General features: G+C 46.1%; 1 protein-coding gene across 4 annotated transcripts in view; it reads left to right on the forward strand.

Annotated features, from left to right (window-relative positions):
- The first annotated feature begins 630 nt into the window (after positions 1 to 630).
- LOC1277081 (rho-related BTB domain-containing protein 2) overlaps positions 631 to 19,501 on the forward strand; it is a 37,101-nt gene continuing 18,230 nt past the window's right edge. For all 4 annotated transcript variants that reach the window (XM_061652150.1, XM_061652152.1, XM_061652153.1 and 1 more), the window contains exon 1: positions 631 to 1,801. The gene's annotated coding sequence lies outside the window, so the exon portion shown is untranslated. The remainder of the gene's footprint in view (positions 1,802 to 19,501) is intronic.

The raw sequence follows: 19,501 nt of genomic DNA on the forward strand, positions 1-19,501 counted from the left end.
GGCCGTAGTTGGTTCGATTCCTATTCCAGCCATCGTCGTTGGTTCTAAAACATTTTTTTAAAATAATTCTATGGTTTAGCTCACATCGTTACCTTCTTTTATTTTTTTTCTTCTTTTTGCTAAAATTTAGTATTTATTTAGTATTAACTCAGCCCTTTAATTTTAAACAGATTTCCATTTAGTGTCGAAAAAGATCTCCATTTAGCACAAGTTGCCACAACATGCTGCATTGTGGAGTCAGTGCTTTTGCACGCAAAGGGGCTGAAACAACAGATCGAAGGGATGGAAACAGCAATAGGAGCATCCGTCTCTTTCTCTACAGAGCGTCCCTGTAGCATGACACCTAACTTTTCAGTGCTCAAATTCTTCAATAATTAGCTATATTCATTCTAAAATTCAGTTCATTTTCCCAGAATTGTCAAAAATTATGAATAAAGCGCATGTTGGCTTGTTTGCGAGCATCATACGACTCGTTCCGGCGTGAAACACACAAAACAGGTGGCGCTTTAATTACGGTGGGCACTGTAAGTAGCAAACAGCTCGTGGGGAGCAGCATGACACGCATCGCAGGTGCCTGGGAGACGCACGAAACATACAGTTGTCTCTCTCTCGCTACCGGCCAATCGGCAAGCTTTCCGAAAGCGGCAAGTGCGAACGAGCTGGGGTAGGGCGCAAGCAGACCGGCGCGGGTGATGGCAGCTATACAACGGGGAAAAAACAAGCGACCACCGTCCCGAGACAAAACAGACCGGTTCCTTCCTTCTTTCTGCGACGGTGTAGTGTCCGACGGTAACACCGGAACGGCGCGGCTCGTGGAAAATAGTTCGGCAAACACAAGTAACAATCGGCGGAAACGGTACAGAAGAAAAGAATAAAGTAAAACCGACGGCCAGAAAAGCTCACAGACCCAAGGGTGCTCGTGCGTTCAGTTGGGCTGCTGCTGTGGAAAAACATAGGAAAAAACATAGGCGAAAACAGGAGGTGCTACCTAAAAAAACGGGAAAACGTCCAGCAACGCTAGGTAACAAGTAGGCGCAGAGTCAGGCACCAATTGAAGTAAGCAGTGTGGCACTGGTGAAAGGAAAATGTAAACAGTAGGCCCGTACCCGTCCTAAAAATCAGGTGCAGACTGTCCGGAATCTGCAATTTTCCCTGCTGCCAAGAGGGCCAACTTCTTCCAGATCTGAAAAGGGTGCTCCTTGTCTTCGCGAGTGCTACTGCAGTCGTCCTCAGCGCTGCAGCTGTGTGTGTGCGTGTTTTCTTCGCCTGCTGCGCTGTTTGCAGTATTGTTGTTTTCGTACGTGGTGCGTGCGTCCGTGTGCGTGTATGTGGAGATAGTGTGCAATAGTGTGTGCTGTGTCAAGTGCGTCAACCTGTGTGCAAAGCAGGAAGCAAAGTGCATTCGATTTCCTAGGCTGCACAGATCTCCTGCCCCATCCCCCCGCACGGGTGTGTGTTTTTTTTGGTGCATTGTTTTCTTGTTCCTCTCGCGATAGTTTACTTCCTGGTCGCGCTAATCACTCCACCCCCAGTGAAGGCCACAACGGGGTTTTGCCGAAAAAGGGAAGATAAAGAAAACGGGGTGTCATCATCATCAGTGTGTGTGTATGTGTGAGTGTCTGTTTGTAGTGGAATTATTATTGCTTCCCCGAGCGCGTTCGTCTGCTTCGATGGTGGTCTGCACAGTTTGACGTAGAGCAACGTTTCGGAAGGATACCGAGCATTCCTTAGACACAGGCCCATCAAAACATCACCGCCCGGAGGTGTCCTTTGGTACGCGCCAGCTGCTGATTGAGGACGTGTAAGTGTGTTACATTTCATTGTAGATAGAAACAAACATGTTGATACAAGAAAAAACGGGACTGCATGTAAACAACGACAAGGGACGGGAACACGCAGGCCCCCGAGTCAAGATGACGTTTCACAATTGTCAATAATTGGGCAAGCAATGGTTGCTTCAATGAAGCGGATTGCAGCGAAGAATCTCTCTAGACGTGTGTAGTGGATGCTTGTATTGGATGTCCGGAGAGCAATTTTGAGTGCTATTTAAATTATGTTTCTGCTCCCTCCTGAGGAACGAATTGCTTGAAGATGAGGACTTAATTGCTGCCCTTTAGTGTCCAGTAACACCCTCGAGCTGTGTATCGACGAACTGGAAGGCGCTTCGCGAAAACTATACCGTCACAGCCGCCGAGACAGCATGGTGGTAGAATCGAGAATGTTTTTATTGATCCTGCGAAACACACGACTCTGCTGTTTCGCTGTAGGATTTGGGAAGTTTTTTTCACCCCCTCCAAACAGTCAAGGGTGGAAAAGCAGCGCAACAGCCGCAACATCTTCCTTCCCACCCGATCAGCAACCGGCAAGTAAATGGCCGGCGTCGCATGGAGATAGGCTTTTTGGTCGCAGGCTGCTCTGGGGGAGCGTTGGTTTGAAATTGATTTTTCTGTGCGGCGTTGCGATTATGGTAAAGCTTCGCTCCGTACATGTGCACCGAAGACGCGTGAGTAATGCTGGCATGTGTAGAATGCTGGCCAGTCCGTTGTTTTCCTTTGGTTTTATTCGATTAGTAATTGCATTTGCACATTTTGAGTTTGAAAGGAAGCTTTTTGAGAGTAATTTATTTCTAAATATTTGGAAATATTTACTTCCAATTTAAATATAATATTCTACCCCAACTGTGGGCATCAGGCTTGATAGCTTGACATCATTCTTTTGACATGTCCAGCTTACTTGATGGAACATCCAAAATTGCTCCTGGTTAGAAGCTCAAAAGTATTGGAGAGACCCGGTGTAGAAAGCTTCTTCTTCTTTAGTCTTGGCCTGCCTTCTTCTTTAGTCGCATCAGCCGAACATAGTCTTGGCCTACCTTTAATAACTAAATGGTGTTGGCTATCAGCGACTTATTGCTGTTAACCTTAGTAGGATAGGTAGTCCTAACCATGGGAAGTACCTACACGGTTCATCCGCAGTTTAAACACTAGCCGGTATGTTGTTAGGTCGTGCGAGTTGACAGGCCCCTTTCCATGAGATAATGAAAGACTTTATCATTTAAGAGCGCATCTTTCCAAAGGACCCTCATATGTTAATTACTTATTGGAAAATTAAAGGTTCGAAATTCTGGATAAGCCTTCTACTTAAAATGCTTATTAGTTTAGTGTTTCCCCAAAGTTGTTTGAATCGGTTTACACTTTTCTTTTTTTCTAATATTGTGTAGAATATCACTTCTGTTCCACTATTGCATGGTACATGTGGTTATACAGAAATCTGTAGGTGTGTAGAAATCCGTAGAGACCATACAGTCTGATAACAGACTCAAAATATAAACGGGAAATTCTAGATGATCCACGCAGCTGCTATGAGTGTATGTGTATGTATTATTAAGGACCTTAAAAGAAAAGATTGCCTGCGATGGGAGGAAAGATTTAATCAGCTATCTGCAACAACCATACTGTGTGACCTGTAGGTGGGTCATCAGGACGTCCAATGCATCGAAGAAGAAGTTTGGAGAAGCTCACGCCTCAGAATTGATACATCGATAGCATCGATAGGACAAACGGTTGTGCCCTATTTGTCCGGTGCCGCTTAAAGCTTCTCATTTAAATAAAGAAATTGCAAAGAACAATGCCGACAATCGACGCTCAGCCGTGCAGTTCGAGAATAATAATTGTCTTGACAGTTGCCGGCTAGACATGATAAGGCACAATCAATGTGTACCGTTTATCACAGCTCCAAATCGTGCATCTCTCGGGCCAACATGGTTTGGTGTAACGGTTTCGGTATAACACAGATGACCGATATCGGTGCATGGCGATATGGCCGACGTGTGCAAAAGGACTACACGTGAACATCATTCACTAGGGGGGAGGGGGCCTCCCGATAAGACGACACCATTTTCGTGGACCTATCGGAAATCTTGGCGAGCAGACGATCCCCTTTTTAAATACAAAAACAAACACACATACAGATAGGCGTCTACATACGCACCAAAAACGATTGGTTTTGTTTATTTTAGACCAGGTAACTGCTGATAAGACACAGCAACAACAACAAAAAACGTTGCTCCAAAGCGGTTTGTACTTTCAAAACTGACTGACTGAACTTACAAAACACTGTGTCCCGTTCCCGTACCAGTTGTCTGTTGGCTAGCGGCGGGCGGACGATGAAAAGGATAACGGAATGGGCAATGTTCGACGCGATGTAATTACCAGGAAGGGGGGGGGGGGGGGATGTGGGACTGAGATGGCCAGTCCGCTGCGTCCGTCGACCTTTTCGGGATGGTGGGGTGAAGCTGCTCCGAGCACAGTGCCGCGCTGCGCACCGCCATAATTGGCCCTCAATCAACGTTATTGGCTAATGGGAAGTTGCCCGACCTGTCGGCGGCGGCGTAGTAGGCTTTGTGTGGAATGCGTAATTTTCTTTACGGAGAGAGCGCAAGAGATAGCGAAAGAGCGAAAGGGAGAGAAAGAAACGAAGCAACATCAATTGTTGCACTGCACGGCAATGGCAGGCAAAGAACGTCTGATACGGCGTAGCCCTTTCCTCGTTGAGGTAATAACAAAACAAATAGGAAAAAAGATGTTTCTTTTCACAAGAAAGTATTGCATCAAAAGTATTTATAGACAGTAACACACTCACGCCGCCAGGGTTAAGTAGTACTGCACTGGCCTTATTTACTTTTCCTTTATCAGCAGCAAATAAATACGCTCACGTAGGGAATGTAAGTCCCCCTTATCAATAAAGCGTTTATTTTAACGGAATTTTCAAATTGCCCAATGGGTCGTTGCACTTGAGCTCAAGTTGGAAGGATGTTGATACTTGATTTATCCCAAAAACTTCCCTGTTTGTGTAACACTTCAAACATGTTCAAGTAGCTGAACACAAAGCATTGGGACAATTTTTTAATAAATTAAGAACATGCTAAACGCATGCGTACACCGTACCACGTGGGTCGATAATTAAACATCACGCATTCGGTTGTGTTAAGTACTGTGTGATGCCCAGCATCAGACCCGCCCTGTCACCCGGGCGTCTGTGTGTTAAATGGCACTAAATCGGGGAATATGATAATAAGATTTTGATTAAATTTACATCCCACCAGCATCCAAGAGAATCGTCCGTTGTCTGTCGTCGTCCCTGTTGATTAAAACCACTCCCCGCCAACATATCAGCCAAATAACTGCAGGCGCAGGCGCCGCATGCACACGTTCTGCCCGTGCCGTCCGTAGTTCAGTAACAGCGTACGGTAAGACTTTTGTGTCACGTTTTGTTTGCAAAATTGATCACAGTTTGGTAGGGAAATTAGCGTTTTGGAGTGGCTTCCTCCTTTGCTGAAGGGGGAACGCGGTCCGGCGGTGGTCACGTGTGGCCGTGAAATGTTTGGAGGGTGTGGCGCTTGCTAAAACGGAGCCGTTTTTAATAACATTTGGCCAAATCCAATTGGACGGATCGGACGAACCGCGGTACAGCAAGAGCTTTGTTTGCGTACAAGCTGTTGGGAAAGTTTTAAATATATGTCAATAAAATGCGACGTGCGCCACAGACCGGCCTGCTTTGGTGTTGTTGTTGTGCTGTTGCGCCACCTGGTGGAGGTCATAATCTTGATTGCCGCAAACCGTTATCCGCAGAGCTGCTGGTGCTGCTTCTGCTGCTGCTGGCACCGTAAAGCATCATTATCCGCATTGGCAGGACATTTAGGCATCACTCATTAAAGCGGTTGCTGTATCCGGTCTTTCCAGCACTTCTTGCTCTTTTTAGTACTTCTAGCCGGATAGGGCATGCGTTGAGCTTAGAGCACGCAACATGTGTAGTGCCAAATCAATGCGGGCGCCATTTGAGGAAAGTAAACATTATGCAAATGTGCAGTATTTTGGCATTTGTTCTGTAAATAAATTCTAGTCAGGGGTAAAACACATTACTTTTGTTAGTTTATGGCTAGTAGCTAATTTTCCGATACTGAATGTCTATGCCGAATTATTAACAAAATTGCCTTCGGATATGGTTCTTTGATATTAATATAAGTGGGATCAGTTGCCTGGACAGGTATGGTCCTGGACAGAGTTCAGAAAGTTTTTGGTCCAGAATAAAAAAAGAGCATCGTCAGGACCTGTATGGGTTTGGGAGGAGTTCTAAGACCGGTATTGTTTTGAACCTGTTCCAGAACCGACTGTGTTTTGGGACGAGAATTAACACGGTATTGTTTGAGGATCTGATTCAGGAATGGTATGGATTGAAGATCAATTCCAGGATCAATTCCAGGTCCTTTATTTCTTGAATTCTAGGTTTGGCTAGGGGGTTTCAGGCATGGTATGAATTAGTGATGTGCTGTATGGAGCGCACCCACGACTCCGATCCGACTCCGACTATTGTTAGTTCGATTCCGACTCCGGCAAAATGGAACCACTAGATCCGCCCGGAGTCGGAGTCGTCCGGAGTGGGCGACTCCGAACGACTCGGACGACTCAGACGACTCCGAAAGACTCCGGGCGACTCCGACTCCGGACGACTCCAAACGACTCCGAACGACTCCCGACGACTCCGGGCGACTCCGGACGACTCCGACTTCGGGCGACTCCGGGCGATTCCGGACGTTTCCTAACGACTCCGGATATTGCAGTACGGACCTACCTTCCGGAGTCGATTCCGAATTTATCGGAGTCGGATCGGAGTCGACTCCGGATTTTTGCCAACTTTACCCATCACTAGTATGAATTACACATAAGTTCCAGGATCGATATGAGTTCATATGCCTAGTGTATTTGGAGGGGCACCTTGGAGTTCAGACATTAAAAAGAAATTCGTTTTTGGAGTTATTCCACGTGGCTCTGTAACCGGGTCAAATTAACTAATTTAGAAGACACCCTGTATTTCCATGGTAACATAGCAAATGGGTTGGCGAATGTACCTTTGTACCGGCGCTAGAAGTTTACAGTGAGTGAGACTCAACATTAGCACCCCCGGCCTAGACTAACTCATTAGTAACCATTAGCAACTGTGTCATCCACACGCCTCCACCGTGTTTTGCACGACATCCCCCTTTTTAACGTGGTGACAAACGATTTTAGATCGGAAATGGCGATCTCGCGACCACGCCGTCTAGTGCGATACAGGCTTTAACTTCTTCTAGACGCTCTCGTTGTCATGCTATCTAGAGAAGAGTGCCCGATTAGAAAGAGTGAGAGAGAGAGAGAGACAAAAAAACATCTCAAGATAGCGAACGAAAGGAAAGCATCACGGAAGCGCAATCGTATGGTCCCGCTCCCTCTGTTTCACCGTTATGTGTGCTTTCCTCTTACCGGGGGCGCGGGACCCTCAACAGTGGTTCGAGTGTGTCTCCAGGGGCCCCCAGGGGCTGTGGGTTTATATTTGCCCGCAAACATTGTGTAATGTTTGCTAGATGCGGCAAACCGTTGAATATTGATTTTTGTTTCACCGCCGTGCGTCTTCCGGGATTCGTCAGCGGGACCCTCGGGAAGGAGTCTGAAGCGCGTATCTGTTGGGAAGATACATCAAACAAGCAAGATGTGTGCTGGAATCTCTCGTCTTGGTCGGTGGGATATTGCTTGCTTTTTGCAACTGATTTCAGTTCTGATGTACTGTATCCTTCTCTGTCAGCGTGGATTTGATGAAGCGCGCCATTCTACGTTAGCCTCCTCCGGGGGTCCTTTCTTTCGCTCTTCCAATCGTACGATCACTATGTTTTTGTGTGTCTTTTGAACCCTCGTTCGTCGGGGTTGGCGAAACGGTGATAGCTTCGGCATGGACGGTGCTGTGTTTCGTGTGGCCGGCTAATTTATAAACTTTAGTGGCACCAGGTCGATGGAGTCACTGTTGGAAACAGCTTGGGAAAGCTATGGAAAATGATGGCATGCCTGTGTTTCGTTATCGATTCTGTACCACCGAGGGGAGAAAAAAGCAAAGCTTAGCGGTTTTTTTTTTAAACATGAGATCGGTGGCAGCAAACGTCACAACCACAAGGATACACGTAGGTGTAGTGCCTTCTGGTGGTGGTGTATCCTTCATTTTCACCTTGCGTGATTGACGGGGGACCTATTTCTATCCCGTAAAGGTAGTGCAGGGTAGTTTTGCAGGGTTCGTCGGACCAGTTTGGTAATTTGGTAGTGGTCATTTGAATTGAAAAGTACTTACAAATTCTTATTCTTAATTGACCGATTTTTTGGAGTACAAAGCATGGCTATAATTTGTGTTACACATTAACTTTCTCTCATATGATCAATACAATTCAAGTTGCTTTGTGCGATTGTCAAAACAGCTGATCTGATTATTTAAAACGGATATATTACTGCTACATTGCATGCAAATGTTTGAATCGCCTCAAAATGTATACACCCCAGCGAACCCTGCCCTTTCCCACTTGTTTCGACTGTGAGATGTGCTTGTCGGTTATTGTTTTTTTTCTTCTTCTTTTTTACATCAACTCTGCAATGGCTCACTCGGGTCTCGGTACAGGTGAACGGTACACGCTTCTCCCAAACAAAGGGAGCAAAATATTTTAATAATTGGTTACGGTCAAGGTTTTGTTGGGTTGGAACGACCGGGGGGAGAAAAAAAAATCCCAAAACCAACCCGTTTGCAAAGCCTCGCGTAAGTTCGTATTTTTATTTTATTATTTACTCTCGTGCTACAAATTTTGGGCATCCACTATGTCTCTCTCTCTCTTTCTCCGTCGTTTGCGTGTGAAAATATGAAAAACCCTTTGTATAGAAAACTATGGTGTGGCGATCGAGGGCCCGACAAAGCAGGCGCATTTCATGGTGGGAAGCTTTCCATGATTCTAGCTTTGTAGAAGCTCTCTCTCCCTCTCTTGCCTTCATTTGCGATGTGTGCGGTATGTCTGATTAATCGATTCGTTGGCTGTGGCTTTCTTTTTTTGTTGCTGTGGGACTCATCTTGTCACGACACACACTGTGTACGGTATAGTCTGCCCACAAAAGGTGTATGAAAGCATGAACCCCATGGATGTAGCACACTGGCCACAGTCATCCTCTATTTTCAGTAACACCACCAAAGCTTATCGCTTTCACACAAATTCCCTCGCTCCCAAAACGCTGTTATTATGAATGAGGTTTTTTTTTTGTTTTGGGGGGTGGTATGGCTTCGTTGGGATATTTTTAGCACTGTCGCGCTCTTCGGGAGCGCCGATCGTTCGGTTTGTGCTTTTGAGGTTGGTTACATAAACTGCGGCGTTTTTTTTCTCCTTCTTTGGTTTGGTAGTTTCTCACTGGCGTCACATTTTCACCAGGTGACGGGGTTAATGAGCTATGGGTAATGTTCCCCCCCCCCCTTCTACGGTTTGGGTCATTTGCTGGAGGACGGACGTCGAAATCACATTCCTGCGATGTAAATCGTTGCTGGAGGGCATTCCTCCCAGAGAGAATTGGGCGAAAAAAACACGCCTCAAAGCGTTTTAGATGGTGGGTTGGACCTGATTATTAAAAGGCAATGCCATATTGCATTCATTAATAAATGGAAACCACGGTCGAACGTGTCTTGGGCGAAAGCTAAGATTATGTAAGATACAGGGAACGATATGGAACGCGAAAGGGAAAGTGTAAAAGTATCATTTAAGCAAATTTACCAAAATTGAACTTTTTCTTCCGACTTTACTGTCGCCAGCAAAACAGCACCGAAAGCATAATTGAAAAGTTTAACTTTCGAAGGAGAACGGAGCAGGTCCAGGTTGACGCACGGATGACGCCCCAATCGCGTCAGTGCTAAAAATAAACCTCACGTGCCAGTTGACTGGAATTCATTGTTTTTTTTTTGTATTACACGACGCCTTTGCGGATTCACCGATGAGTCAGCAAACGAACTCAGAGTGCAAGTAATGGAAACAAGAAAAGCAGGGAGCCAACAAGGATCAACATTAACACTGTCGTCCTTTTGAGAGCTTTTTGGTACGCCAGTTCAGCACGACGAAAGAACAAACTGCAGCGCAAGGGACGGGTGTGTTGATATTGTGGGCCCGTTGATTGGAATGAAAGTTTGCCTAATTTTTTGGGACCTTCTTTATTCTCATATTATCCTTCCTCTTTTGTCTGAAGGTTTCTGGTTTTGGGCTGAAGGTTTGGTGACAGCATGTCCTCCCCCGATTGCAGTCTTTGGTGTCACTTTGTGCTTTGTGTGGTGATCGGAACATCGGAAATGATAAATGTGCTGCACCACAACATCGTTCATCGTCGGCACTGTGCCTGGTGGGTTTTAGCCGCCTTAGCTGGAGGAAAAATCACACCCCGAAAGCTGTGATGCTCTTTTCCTTCTTCACTCATTATTAGCCAAGCCAAGCCAACCAACCAACGAACCGAAGAGAATGAAGCCGACTGACGCCACCCGCTCGGTTCGATGGCGAAGGTTAGAATTAGGAACCGGGCGTTGTAAGAAGTCACGCCAAGCGGGGACGCTGAAGCCCCACACTCTCTGCATCCTGGTTGGCTGTGGTGTATGAATGTAGACTAAAGCAAAATACCCAACTAGCGTCATCAAAAACGGAAACCCCATGGACACGCGTGGCCATTTTGATGGTTGGGGGTGGGGGGTGGGGGGCTTTGTGGGGCTGAAAAAACAACAATATAAATTAGGAGCAAAACGACACAAAAAAAAGGCACAAACCGGTGGCTCCAACTTCTCCAACATGCGACGGTTGTAAGTCATGGCGCATAGCGATCGATGCTGCATGGTGTGTGTGTGTGTGTTGGAGGGACACTTTTCGCTTTCTTCGTCCTTGCTGCGGGCCGCAAGATTCGCAACCGTCAAACCCAGTTACAAACGCCAAACACTTTTGTGGGTGTTTGTGTTTGTGTGTCGAGATCGTCCTATTTCCTTCACAACGGAGGAGGGTGATGGGCTTCTCACTCTGCACGAAGGTAATCTGTTCGTCCTCCGGTGCCTTGCCAGCCCAGCTAGCGACGTAATCTGTTGTGTTCGTTGGAACTTTCGCTGTTCTGCTGGTGCCAAAGAGGGAGAAGCTACTGATGTATATGTGTATGTGTGTGTAGGCCAGCCACACATCCTTCAATGAAACTTAAGCGTGTCAGCAGAGTGTGCCGTGCGGGCGAAGAATATTTCATGAATGAAAATCACCGACCGACAGCGACGTTTGAGCGCTTTTCCCCATCGAGTTTTCCAGGTCAACACATCGATGGTGGTCGCATCGGTTAGGGTGATTGCGAAAAGATGGCTCAGGGAGAAAACAACGAGAGAAAGGGATATGAATTACTTATGCTACTTACATTTGCTAACGTAGATCATGCACTTTGCTACACTGTTTCTCGGGATAAATAAATAAGATATCCCTGATGGACATTTGATAGATAAACATATAACATTGAATGTGAACCTTGACGTGTTCACAGAAGACTGACTGAGGTTCTTCTATTTTGTCAAACAAGGTAAATATTAGAGATGGGTAATGTTGGCAAAAATCTGGAGTCGACTACGGATCGAGTTCAAAAACTTCTGAACCGACTTCGGAAGGTAGGTCCGACCAGCTTTCTACGATGCCGTTTGGAATCGTCTTAGCTGTCCGGAGTCGTTTGGATTCAACAGAAGTCGTTCGTAGTCCACCAAAGTTGTAGTAGTTCTGGAGTTGGCCAGAGTCGGAGTTATCGGAATCAGCCAGAATAGTCGGAAATCGACCGGATTTGTCTGAGGTCAGCTGGAGACGACTCGTGCTCCGATTCCAGTCGACTCCGGACAACTTCGGCCGACTCCAGGTGACTCTGGCCAACTTCGGCTGACTCCGGGCCACTCCAACTCCAGGCCACTCCGACTCTTGGCAACTCCGACTACGGACGGAACTACTGGTTCCGATTTTGCCGTAGTCAGAATCGGACTAACCTTACCCGGTTCGGATCGGCGTCATAGGTGCGCTTCAGAGAGCACGTCATTAGTTAAAACCTAGATAGGTCTAAATAAGATTTAGATGCATTATTGTTTGCACACAAGCTTTCAAAATCCAATATCTTGGATGGAGACAATTTTGAAGATTCAAATTTAGGTTTTCCAGTTTCAGTGATCAAATAACCCACTAAGAATCGTAGTTTGAGCTGGGGGTTTAATAGAATGTATGGCTATTTTCATTTTAAATGTTAAATATTATCATCTGTAATGATCATCGCTTTTAGCCTTCGTTGTAAGTATGATTTACTGGTAGAATTCTACCCTTCTTCTAAGTGGAAAGTTTAGATATCGTAAAGTAAAAAGGGGCCAATAAATGTTAGATTAATTCTTGAGGCCTTAAGGTTCAACGATTACTTTGAACTTCATTAAGCTAGAAATAGGCCCAACTTCCCAAATACGAAGCAAATACACCCTTTAATTGCACAGCAACAAATCGAAATTCCCAGCCGAGACAATAACACACTCACCGTAAGCCACAACGTCACGAACGTCACACAACAGTGTCATCGTATGGTGTTTTCCTTTCCGGCTGCACACAGCACGCTGCAAAAATTGAACTGTTTCCAACACACCCGGCTACTAATACCCGGAGTCCGGTAAACAACACCATAAAAGCGATTAGCTTTCCATGTCAAGCACGAAGCACTTTTCCATCTTCTTTCATACCTCCCCCCCCCCCCCCTTGCCCTGGGGCCTGCCTTTGCATTCCCGTCCATTTAAAAGTGGAAAGCAATAATGAAAAGAGCACAAGTAGCATGCCCCCTCCGGGTGACAACAGAGTGAAAGAGAGCGTGAGCGAGTCCCAACTGTTTCGCGTTCGCGTTTTTCCTGACAGGTGACGGAAGCGCGCGAGTCCGCGTAGATGTAAATTACCGGGGGTACTAATCCTTTTGCTCCCCCCGCAACACGTTTCCTTGTCCAACCCCGCACTTGGACGGTTGGTTAAGTGTGTGTGTATGTGTGTCTGTGCCTGCCGATCATTGCAGTGCGATTCCAATGCAATGGAAACAAAAAAAGGAACCGTTGAAGTTTGAACTCTGCTGGGAAAATCCTTTCCGACGGCCACGGTAGCGTGCGACACATGGCGGCGCCAACAAGAATTAGGAGCCAATTTTGCTATGCGTCGAGGAGCGGTAAAATAGCATTGGAAATGGAAAGCAAAAAGCAAGAAATTGGAACGATTTTAATGGTGATGATCGTGCATATCGCCCTAGCGAACTGCAGCGATGATGACGACCCGACGACCCCTTAGGCCAGTCACCTCCGAAATCCGAATCCAATGACAGTGGTGAAGAAATGCAATTAATATCACTGTCAACAATCGCGCGCGTTTCTTTGTTAGGATGTTGTCTTTTTACTTCTACATAAACACACACACACACATTAATGGAGGCGCATTTGGAATGATAAAGTGCAACACAAACAAAAAACACCCAGCCGTGGGGGCCCCACAAGTGAAACAAATGGAACGCCACAGTCTGCTGGACTTGCTCGAATCATGAATCATGAGAGTAATTTAATGAATACTAATGCCATTCGTGTGCTGTTTGTTGTTTGGCCACCGCTACTGCAGCTGGATAGTGTTGTGCCCTATGGGGCGCTACTACCCCATGAAGCGGGCTTTGACATCGAACTTAGGAATGGCAAGAATAAAAAGGTGAAGAAGGTGTAAAAACATTAAAGTCATTAATGGAGATGAAAAAATGGTGTATGGTAATGAATCATGAATCAATCAATCATGAATACATTAAATCTAGCCAGTTCTAGTGGGTAGTGAGATCAGTTCGTTCGTTTGTATGTTAATCTCTATTGTCATACTCTTCTTGTTTTATAGGTTTTTGGTTGTTTGGTGTATGTTTTGTTGTTTTGTTCTAATTATTTCTTGTATTTTTGTTACCTTCTATTCTTCAAATTTCACTTACATTTACCCTTTTACACTATATTGGTTTGTTAGTAAAACATTTCCAACTACTTTGACATTCTCTTGTAATTTGCTTTTTGACATTTTACCTTTACCGCTTACCGAAATTGATTCATTCTGTTCCAGCATGGGCTAGGTCCAATTTTCAAAACTGTTTTATCACGTTTGCACACATATCTCTCGTGCAAGAAATGTCAACACATGACATTTGCTGTATCATCAGCGTTACGGTTTAAGCGTTAACACATTGTTCTGGCCGCCGTTCTGCTGCCGTCCCCCGGCAACTGGCAGCAGGCTTTGGGGCCTGTTCGTTGTGTACATAGCCTCCTCGAGGCTAGTTGCTGGCCGGGTTAAGCTGCGGGGTTACACTGAGGATATGCCAAGATTAACAGGGGAAAGACACTAGAGAAACTAACACACACACTCACGCTTTTATCATCGTTCGTGTAGTTTAGCTTTAGTGCCTTTAGTCCGTTTGTCGTTTGGCTTGGTGGCGTAAAATTTTCAATGTTTTGTAGAAGACCATCTCTAGAAAGGATCAAGTGAGTGTGCTTCTTTCTTGGCATTGGTATCTCCGATGTATTGTCCGTTTAGAAGAGCAAATCATTAGCTTCTTTTAAATAATAAAATCTCTCCTATGTTTTTATGGAGAATATTATCCGCTTTATGTTTATTGTATTTCCAATTAAAGTTTTAGTTCTATTTTATGTACGTGACTAATGCCCGTGATTGATTGCGCGTCAGGCACGTTAGAGCATTTGCAGCAATAAGATTATTGCTTTTGCCGCTTTTGTGTCGCCCAACTTCGTTAGGGTCGTACTTAAATCATTGCTTTTATTTCCCGATCCTTTATGGCCCTGCTTGTCCCGAACCACCCGAAGCACTCTCATTGTACATTAGCGTTCTCGGATAAACATTATTGGCTCGGTCCCGTTTGCCAAACTGCTTTTGCTGGTACTTGTGTTTTTAGTTTGGTGCTGCTGAGCTGGTTTGAGCATAGTTTTATTTTAAATGAATAATAATGCATTCACACACCGCAACACAGCGGCCAAGGACAAGGGCGAGATCATAAGCATCCTTTCTTTTTTGGCATAACAGTGCATCTAAAGCATCCCGAATCTCGGCTCGACAACCTCCCTTCTACAAGATGCTACTCGTCCGAGTCGTTTCGCTTGCCGAGACATTTCGATTTCCAGACCACCAGACTCGCTCTTGCTCGGTCGTCTAGATGCTCGGGAGCTAGCCGACCCGATCGATCGTCGTCTCGTCGTGCTTCAAACCTGCAGCGGCTATGGGCATGCTAAATGGATGTCGGGATGGGGGCACGTTTGGGATGGGTGGTTCCGCCAACCCGTCCCAACGGTTTGGCTAAAAATAGCATTAATCTTGATAATCACCAATAATTGAACAACGGGTTTTTGATGAAGGGGGCAGGGTTATGGGACGGGACTGGCGGAGGGCTGGAGCACCGTGCTGGTCGTATGTCGGAAATAATAGTGCATTCATGCACGACTGATGCATACACAACTGCTAAGCTTCTTCGCACACGTTGCCAGGGCGTGGAGAAGCGCACATCAGCTGCAATTGAACGTTTGTCGGTTGAGAATTTGGGGCTGGCCTGGAGAAGGAGCAGCCAGCAGAGAGCCAGCAGGATGTGGAGAAGATGATAGGGGCCGTGTTTGCGACCGACTGTTTGGTACGGTTTGTTGAGTGATGTGCGATTGGTACGGACATGAAAGAGGTAGATAGTAGAACCCCCGGAGCGCTGGAACTCTTCGTAAAGATATACCGAGTTTTTGTCGGCAATGGAAGGATAATTTAATTAAGCTACACGGGGTCGGTAGGCTGTGGTAGGTAGTTCGGCATTGGGTGGTTGATGTGTCCTGCTGGAGCTGACGTTCCTGTGTGGCAGAGAGGATGGGGAAAAATGTTGTGATAATTTTAGGCACACAAATTACTCTTTTGGAGCGCTGTCTGCAAAACAGATCTATTCCTGGAAGTGATAATTCCTATGCTTTTCTACTTTTGTGCTCTAAAAGCAGATACTTATTGTGATAACACGGTTGTGAAATGTGAAGAGTTCCTAGTTGCATCATCCACCTTTCCATGAGCCGAGATTCGAAGCTCTGGTTCTTAGTAATTGATATTAATTGAATGTCCTCACAAACAGATTGGTACTAAATGCTGCTCATCGGTGTGTCTGCCCTGTTACAGTGTGGAGAGCATCTTCCGTGTCTGGAAAGTGGAAATTTTTCGCAAAATGAATGGCTCACCTCTTCTTCTTCCTATTTGAATCTGTTGCCCAACAAAGCTTCCCTTTTAGCATTGAAAGTTTACAAAACATTTGATAAAAGCGTGAACGGGATTGCGAATGATTGGAAGTCGATTAGAATATCATCGAGCGGCAGTGTGCAGAGGTCGTGACAAAGATGTGTCAATTGCCAAGATCAATAGTGCGAAAATCAATAGTCTAAAAAAAGTTTGTTTTTTTAACAGGACAGCCTGAAGGGAACAGGGTTAGTTTCTTTTGGGAGTTTCATCACGAGTTCGATGTGCACGGTTTAGCTTGCTAATGAAGCATACTGTTCTGCGGGAGCGCTGCCCCAAGAATGCTTTTGCTGAAAATTCTACAGAAGTAAGCAAACTAATCAAACAGTTCAATATTTGTGCTATCAATTTTTGTTGCCTATTATGATGCATAAAAGCTTCCTGTACATGCTGCCGTTGAGTGTGGGACTGTTCCCACATCATGTTGCACCCACATCTTGTAGAAAGTGAACTCGCTAACACTAGGTACACCACGGTGTAAATCAGGTTAAGTATCCTCACCCTGTTTACCGTGCTCACGTTCTCACCGTAATTGAGCAATAAAAGGTGTTAAAACTGAATGTCTCTCACCTTTTCCGCGTCGTCCGAACGAGTGAGTGCCTCCCCAACTGTTGGCTGGTTGGCCGCTTCCAACCAACGACCGGGGGTCGAAATCAACACAGCATCATCAGTACCATCCATTCTACCCGGCACGAATGGCGCATCATTTTGGTTACGGCGGTTGGACACGAACACCGTGTCAAGAGCAGACCGGGGGAGCGACACACGGAGGCAAGAATTTAAATCCATCCAGAGATCGTATGTGCATCGTACGCGGACCTACCGGCGAGAGAGATAGCTTGACAGGCGCGCCATAGGGCCTTATGATTTATGGGAGATTAAAAGAGTGGTGTGCCCTTGCTACTAGCTACTATTTGGCTAGTGCCTTCACACGGCGGGGTTTGAGAGTGCGCCAGTTGAGCCGTGTCTGACGCCACTTTGCTATTGTGTGGTGCGATCAAGACACTAACGATCTCAAATCTCATCGTCCCAAACTCTGGAAAGTATGGTGATGATGGTGACTGTCGGTGTGAATTAAAGCGGCTGGACAAACAAACCACTTTTGGGAACGATGTTCTAAAAATAAATCTCCGACCATCAGATATGTACGTGATGAAGATGAGCTGATGCGAATTACGCGGCAACTTCGCCCCAAACACGTTTGCAAAGTCATTGCCGATTTGGACTCACTTGTTTCACACTGACTAATACGCATCATGCGTGCGTCACCCGGTGCGAACAAGCAGTTCACGATCAAGGTCTGATCGCTTCGGGGTGTAGCAGCATGTGTGTCGGGCAAGATCTTGTGAGTTTGATGTTTTTTTTTTTTGGGATGGTGAAACATGCCGACAAACTTGATGACGATCTCGCGATCTCTGCCCCCAAGCAACCAAGATCATGGTCCAGCAAATGAAACCGGTTCCCGCCCGTCTGTGAGTACCCGATCTGGAACGGATCGTGATGACTTCCGCGTCTGGAGTCATTCTGGGCCTTCGAGTTTCGAATGCTATTTTTTGCTGGAGGTGATGAGTACGCCCCTTTGCGTTACGGTGCCTCCTGAGACATGCTTCCTGAGACATTTAATGCCAGGAAGTTGTATTCTTCCTACAGGGGATTTAAAACGAAGGTCACACTATGATACCTACAGGACAACAATATTTTGATTGCATGTTGTTTATATACCATCGGATGCCTTTATCATCACCTCTAATCAGAGTTTTAGGATCGCTTTGCTCAAGGACACACCACAAACTCCGCTCCGGTGTTATAAATTGTCCACGCGCGCACTCGCATGCCTACACGTGCCGCCCCAAAATTCGGACATGTACTCCGCTGATAGATTTGTTTATCTTGCCGTTAAGATTTCCTGTTTTTCCTAAACCTCTCACCACCGGCAAATAACGGTGCGGAATGTGTTTGCACGCGCCACCGGTCAGCCAGATCGCGGGTTCAGTCGCATGATACGATCGCCGTTTGGCCTGAACCTGTGTGGTTGATCTTGGATGGTTGTTTGCAAAACCTGCCGAAAATTAACATAACCACAAATGGGGCGTGTGATCGGTGTCCGATGTATTTATTTTCATGTTTATGTAAAGCAGCCGCGTTCGGTTGCGGACAAAGGTACGTTTGCAGCGGATTTTTGGAGGCCCGTGCTTATTGCGCCGTTGTTTGTGCATTCCCACAAAAAACAACTCAAAACCATCAGTAGCATCAGGAGAAAATCTTCTTCGAACAAAAAAGGGTTTGTCAGGAAGCTACACTTTTGTGGTTTGGTGGAACGACAACAGCGCCACACAAAGAAAGCCGAACCAACGTTGCCTCATCCACATATGCTGTGGCCTCCAAACTAATCGCGGAAGCGAATTCTAACGATGAACAACCCGGCTCCAGTATCTCCCACCCGCGCAACCCATTAAAGAGTGATTTCCTCGCGATTGATGACAGGCCGGGCCCGGGGTGCTGAAAATATGCCGTTCCGCGGAGGCTGGCTGCAGCGATTGCAATGCGTATATGGGTGTGTCGCCCCACCGTATGGTTCGAATCGTCCCCAACGGTTCATAAAGCCGCGGCCGGAATTTACGACACAACAGCGAACGGCGCGCTGCTCCTCTCGCACTCACGGCGACTTACTATCGTACGCACGATCGTCGTATGGTGGTGCGGTGATTGTGTGTGCGCAGCGCGGAGATCTGCGTCGCAGATGGTCGCCGACAAAGAGATCCGCGTGATATTGTGGTACCGGGGCAGCTGATATTGATTGGAAGCGCGGATGTGTGTTTGTGTGTTCGTGTGTGAATGGTTCGTTCACTGTGATCTGTCGCGAGCCGTTTGCGTTTGATACAGTTAGAAATTGCTGGCAAATATCGGTGTGGAGGGGGGATCTGGTCGGATGGAACAGTTGGAACTGCTGATGGAATGCGTATGGAGGAGCGTTCTTTGTTTGCGGGTAGAATTGAGTATAGATCTGCTAAGGAAGTGTCTCTTCCTCATAGAGTTGTTTCATATGGATCTCGAAGAGCAGTTTTTAACGATCTTAAGGCCGGGCTACATTGATCGTACTCTCTGGTGTAATTTTAATTTTCACTAGCGCACCTGGCGGCGGCTGACCGAAGCATTTTTCCAAACAATTTGGAGCCGTTTTAGAAAATATGTAATTTTTCCATGTTTTTAACCTAATTTGGACAAGAAAAGTTTTGTAAAAGGTAGATGCACATGTCCTATAAGCATTGCATCGATTTTCATGGCAAAAAACGATGGAAAAACTACTTAAATTTGAGATCCGGCACGACCATT

This window comes from Anopheles gambiae, chromosome 2 (genome assembly GCF_943734735.2).
Source record: "Anopheles gambiae chromosome 2, idAnoGambNW_F1_1, whole genome shotgun sequence".
NCBI classification, from domain to species: Eukaryota; Metazoa; Arthropoda; class Insecta; order Diptera; family Culicidae; genus Anopheles; species Anopheles gambiae.